At 37.0% G+C, this 6,334-nt stretch overlaps 1 pseudogene across 1 annotated transcript; it reads right to left on the bottom strand.

The window, feature by feature from the left end:
• Positions 1-4,677: 4,677 nt before the first annotated feature.
• LOC128593982 (replication factor C subunit 4-like) lies at positions 4,678-5,886 on the bottom strand (annotated as a pseudogene). Its single transcript, XR_008382434.1, has one exon. The product of XR_008382434.1 is annotated as a replication factor C subunit 4-like (transcript).
• Positions 5,887-6,334: the final 448 nt, after the last annotated feature.

Raw genomic sequence — 6,334 nt, 5'->3', positions numbered from 1 at the left:
CCATTTTCCACTCCCTTGCTCATTACTACTGTCAAGTCCTCAAAGACCCATGACCACCTTCCCGGGAAACCAATGCACCATTTGGATCATGCTGATTTTTAACAATTTGTTCCTATAGTGAGCCAAGATTTGCCTTCCTGTAGTTTCCACTCATTCATCCTCCGGTTCACAAATAAATAAAAATTCTTCTTTTCTGTAACAAACATTCAGTTCATTGATACTAGGAAGAACTAGAATAAAAGACAAATGTAAGTTTCGTGGTTTTGTTGTGAAACTGACATGTGCCTGTCTTAACCCATTTCATGAAACATTTTCTCATCTGTCTCATTCCAACCATCTTGGGAAGTCTGTTTGAAGTAATGTAGAATGAGGAAGAAAGGAAGTTTTATGGACTTCTAGGTGCAAGAGGATAAAGAGGGGCAGCTCTGAAAGCCACCTGTCCCTGGGTAGCAATCTGTAGGGCACCACAGAAACTCCAGTCTTACAATATCCCTGGGTATCTCTTACCTTCATTATATACGAAACAAAAGCTAAGTAATGCTTATTTGTCTAGGGATGTGTTTAGAAGATAGCAGCTTAGATGGGAATGAAAGCAGAGAGTGAAATATAAATATTAAATGTAGTTATCAGTTTTAAGCTGTTTTCAAACGTAATCCCCCTTCACATGAGTTAGTCAATTTGAAACAAAAGAAAACTTCCACTTCCAATCCCCAAATTGAATTCCTAATATAAACAAATGGGGGATCTCAGAGTCTGCAGTGTGTGGAAATATGGTTATATTCATTTCCATAACCAGATTATTCTTTAGAGTGTTTAAATGTTCCTCTGTGTGAAATCCATTTTTACATTAAGAGCATCATCCTAGAATCTCAGAATACCCCATTCCCAACTTATTGTTCAAGGAGTGGAGAAGTGGGGAGAAAGAGGAAGTAGGGAGGAGGTAGTGGGATGTGAGGACTATAGAGCAATGGGCAAGACATGGCACAGGGTGGAAGAGAGGCCATCATTCCCTTAGAAACAGAGGGATACGGAATGGAGGATACGGAATGCTTAATTTAGAGTTGCAAACTTAATTTAGAGTTACAAAACTCAAAAAAATACAAGAAGAATCTGAAATCAAGGGTAATTTCACCATAGCATCTGGTAGATAAATGAGAATAGCACAAAGTATCTGTATAGTGTGTGAAGAACACAGAATCAATTCTAGGTAAAAATCACAGCCCTCGTCCAATACAGACACTGAGACAACAGAGAGCCCTCAGTTAAAACTATCTTCATTTATGGAAAAGCAATTCAGAAAACATTCCAGGAAAAAAACATACTATTTGAAGAACTATATACCAAACTATAAATTTTAATTTATCTTTAGGAAATAAAAGCTTACCTCACATATTTTGCAATGCCTGATAAAAATATTATTTTATAAATAGAAAAGAAACTGTAAATAAATTTTAGTTTGGTTTTTTAACCTTTTAAATCTCTTCAAATATCTTTAGTAATTACTCCAAAATAAACCAGAAAATACACTTAAAATGTTTTAAAAGAAAATAGAATGATAGCAAGGATACCCCAGATGTTTTTATGCCACCAGAAAGTAAAAGGATGAATTCCCACCATGAAAAAACTTGTGTGAGGGCGTCCTGCTTCTTCTTTCTTCATAAAAAATACCAACTGAAGCTCTGACAGTGTGAACGTCATTGTTCCCATCCTCAGCAGAGAAGAGGTGGGGGAGACAAGTTGGTGTGCTACAGGAAGGATCTGAAATTGCCTTTTTAAAGGTCCAGTGGAGGAAGTAACAGCACTAGGATTCTGGAAAAACACTGTGGGATTTCCTGAAATTTTTTTTAAGAGACTTTTGACTTTCTGAGTTAATTAAAATCTGTTACTGATTAGAGGGGAAATGGCTATAAAGGCCAATCCTCCGGATTTTTTAAAGGATTTGTGAACTAAACTGTAAAGAATTGTACAAAAGGGCAGTGCCTGTGGCTCAAAGGAGTAGGGCGCCGGCCCCATATGCCAGAAGTGGTAGGTTCAAACCCAGCCCCGGCCAAAAACTGCAAAAAAAAAGAATTGTACAAAAATGAGAAACTCACCTGAAATAGCAATCCTGCTCTCTAATGACACAACTGTCAAAAGGAGATGATGCACTAAGTTTTGCTGAAGATGTCAGAATGTTGGAGTTTCCCGCCTTTAGCTCCCTCCCTCCTTAAGCTCAATCTGAAATAGCAGAGGACTTCAAATGGGAGTGTAACTCTTGTCAACCTCCACTCCAGAGCCATTCCCTTCTCTACCCTTCATCTGCTTTGCCCGTTCCTAACATTCTGTCCTTTTACCATAGGCCCTTCCCTTTATCACAAGAGAGGGCGGGCAATTGCCAAGAAGGGATAGTCCCCTGAGAACCAATTACAGATTTACTGGAGAGCAGCCTTAAATGAACAAGACATAGAAGACCCCTGAGGAGGAGAGATTTTCAGGGGAGATTCCTGACCCGTTGGCTTACCTCAAAATAGTGCAAAAACCAAAGAGCCATTTGGGAACCCACCTTTTCATCCCCTTGGGGAAAATGCTCTCCATTTCTCCAAGCATCTGTTTCTGAAATTCCCATTCTCTTCCCCACAACTCTCTACCAAATTCTCCTAATTTCTCTGCAGCATCCCTAATTCCCCACCACCAGTAGTGGTCTTTAAGAAGCATGCTCTTAATTTGCATTCCCCAATTTGCAGCCTCCAGGCTATTTCAATAATGACCACCCTTAGTAGGGATATTTATAAAGCAATTCTCAAAGTCTTGTAAACTCTGAGCCTGATTTAAGGAAAAGGAAGTTGGCATGGTCTTACAAATGAAAATTTAAATGGTTATGGTGTTTGGTATTCTTCATGCTTTAATACCTGCCTGACAACTTGTCTCCCACTACTTCTTTCTTTGAACCTTCCACAGAAATCAGGCCAATCTACTTCACTTCTCATCCCCAGGACTATATATTTAAGGCACTTCTCTATCATTTATCAAACTCAGGCACTTACTTCAGTCCCACTTTCTCACTCACCAACATAACAACCGAGGAAAAAATTTTAACTACTCTACTGTATGTCTACTATTTTCTCTTTCTTTTTATTTTTTTATTTTATTTTATTTTATTTTATTTTGGTGGGGAAGCCTTCTCTTAAATTATTTATTCATCAAACTATAGCTATAATAAAAGACAAAGGTATGTGTCCTGAAAACAAATTTTGTGGATATGGCATAGCTTTTTTTTAGTTAGCCCAAGTTGTACTTTTTAATTGACAAAAATTGTAAATACATACTTATGGTGTATAACATGATGTTTTGACATATGCATATATTGCAGAATGGCTAAATCAACCTAATTAATATATGTTACCTCACTTATCATTTTTTGTGGTGAGGGTGTTATGTCACACTTATTTGTGCATATTTGAATTTCTTATGTATTTTGGAATATATATGGTAAATTATCCTTGCTTCCCAGGGATAAATCTCACTTTATCATGGCAAATGATCCTTCCAATACACTGTTGAATTTAGTTTGCTAGTGTTTTGCTGAAGATTTTTGCAGCTGTTTTTATTAGTGATTTTGGCCTGGGAATCACCCTACTTTTTAAAATTCAATAACTTAAATCATAAACATGATATATCCTTATTATAACAATCAAAATAAAATAGTAGGTCCTAAGAAAAATTAATTTTAATTCTTTCTTCTCTCCAACACTCCAACCAATTGATGAAACCTGTGATAAGATGTTAATACCTGTCTTTACATATTTTTCCTTAATTTATGCAAACATGCAAACTTATTACAGTATGACTATTTTCACAGGTGCCAGACAACAGCATTCTTTTAAATGTTCCCATTTATAATTTATATATAGATGTGTGCTTACATGTATTTCTGTGTGTGTATATATGTACAAATTACTTATGTTTGTACATGCATATTCAAGAAACTACTAACTCTAGCTGCACCTAGATTCCAGCTAAGGATAGCAGTAGGGCGGTGCCTCTGGCTCAAGGAGTAGGGCGCTGGTCCCATATGCCAGAGGTGGTGGATTCAAACCCAGCCCCGGCCAAAAACCACAAAAAAAAAAAAAAAAAAAAAAGGATAGCAGTAATCTGGGATACTAGAAATATATAATTTCTTTTGCATGCATCCTTAACTTTTTACCATGTAAATATTTTAGCATATTTAATTTTTTACATATTTACCATGTAAGCTGTTTGCTTTTTAATTTTTTATAGTTATCAAATTATAAAGGTAAAAACTATAAATTTAAAAAAAGGAAACAAAAATGGAATAATAATATAGTAGTTTCTGCCAACATTATGCCTCTAATCCCTCTTCCCCTTGCCCACAGTAGCCAATACAAAGATCTTGCATATTTTTTCTTGCACTAACATACAAACATACATATATTATGTACCATATATCATATACATGTATGTAGTGACATTTTAAATAAAATAGTAGTCCCTCAAATAAAATGAATATTCTTTCTTCCCACTCAGGTGATGGTATGCACACACACACACACACACACACACATAGATGACTTAGCAGTGGCTGTTGGGTTAATTGGTTGATTTAAGAGTTTACATATTTCCTTTCTCCAAATAGGCCTTCCTTTTGTTTTGCTGTTTGTTTGTTTGTTTTAAAGGTACTTTGGTCATTTTATTTTTCTCATAACCCCATACTTATACAAAGAAATTGAAAGTATTCTAACAATTCTGAGTTAACTGCTGCATCACAGTTGCACAAAGACTGATTAATTGTAGATGTTCATCAGCACCATCCGCTAAGCACTTAACAATTTCAGCAAGTTTTTCTGTAATGACGGACTTCTGTTTATCAGCAAGGATATCATTTTCTACAACCACATCATGAAGCTGATTTACGAGCTGAGTTGCTGCATGACCCTCATCTATTAAGTCCTTTACCACAGCTTCTAGTTTGTCAAAGGAGCCACTCTGACATGCAGCAAATACTCCATCAATTGTCTCAGATGGTATTACCCCAGCAATGTCTGTAATCACTTTCTCCGTGATCTCTTTTCCCCCTGATCTCTTTTCCCCCTGTTAATCGAGTAGCACTCTGAAGAAATGTAATGGCTTTTCTTAAGTCTCTTTCTGACACTTTAACAAGATAAGCTATTCCCTCACTGCTAATTTTGACACTCTCTTTCTCAGCAATGTTTAGTAATCATTGCTGTTGAATTTTATCTGACAGAGGCTTAAAGTGGAATTTTGAACATCTAGAGGTCAGGGGTTCAATTATTCGACTGACATAGTTACAAATGAGACAGAATCGGGTGGTTTTAGACTCTTTCTCCATGGTACATCTTAAAGCCGGTTGAGCAGCTGAGGTCATAGAATCTGCTTCATCTAAAATCACAATCTTAAAAGGAGGACACGGCTTCCCATCTGAACAACTTCCTGACACAGTTAATTGAACAAAATTTTTCACTTTCTCTCGAATTACTTGTATTCAACGTTCATCAGATGCATTTAACTCAAGAACTCTTAATCGAAAAAGTTCAGGCCCAAAAGGTTCTCTAGCAGCTGCTAAAATAGTAGATGTTTTTCCAGTTCCAGGTGGCCTGTAACACAAGAGATTAGAGAGATCAGCTCCTTCTGAAGACTTTTTGAGCACTGCAACCACTTCATCCTGAAAAGCAACTTCATCCACAGATTTTGGGCGATATTTTTCCACCCAGGGAACAGGCTTGGCTTTCTTGTTCTCTCCACTGCTTCCTGCAGTGGCAGCTACTCCTCAATGATCCTTGGTCACTGGCGGTTTAGTACTGAGAGATGTGCCTTTTAGAAATGCCTGCATTATTACTTCTCAGTCACCGCTGTCCCCACTGCCACCTCAGTTCCCGCCACCAAACCTAGGCCTTCCTTTTGATCCAGCAATCCCGCTACTAGGCATTTTCCCAAAGGAAAAAAAAAAGATGTTTTATCAAAAGGATAGTTGCACTTGAATGTTCATAGCAGCACAATTTGCAATTGCAAAGATGTGGAAACAACTCAAGTGCCCGTCTATACATGAATGTACTAATAAAATGTGGTGTATGTATACCATGGACTACTATTCAGCCATAAAAAATGGCAATCTAGTATCTTTTTTAACAAACTGTATGGAACTAGAAACCATTCTTCTAAGTGAAGTATCACAAAAATGAAAAAACAAATACCACATGTACTCAATACTAAATTAGAACCAGTCAATTAACACTTCGGGAAATTTAGAAGGGGAGAGAGAATATGAAGGGCAGAGTAAACTCACTATGGAAGCAATGCACATATTCTGGGTGTAGGG

This window comes from Nycticebus coucang, chromosome 9 (assembly GCF_027406575.1).
Source record: "Nycticebus coucang isolate mNycCou1 chromosome 9, mNycCou1.pri, whole genome shotgun sequence".
Classification (NCBI taxonomy): Eukaryota; Metazoa; Chordata; class Mammalia; order Primates; family Lorisidae; genus Nycticebus; species Nycticebus coucang.
Note: the sequence above shows the minus strand (reverse complement) of the source record. Positions and strands in the feature narration are given on the sequence as shown.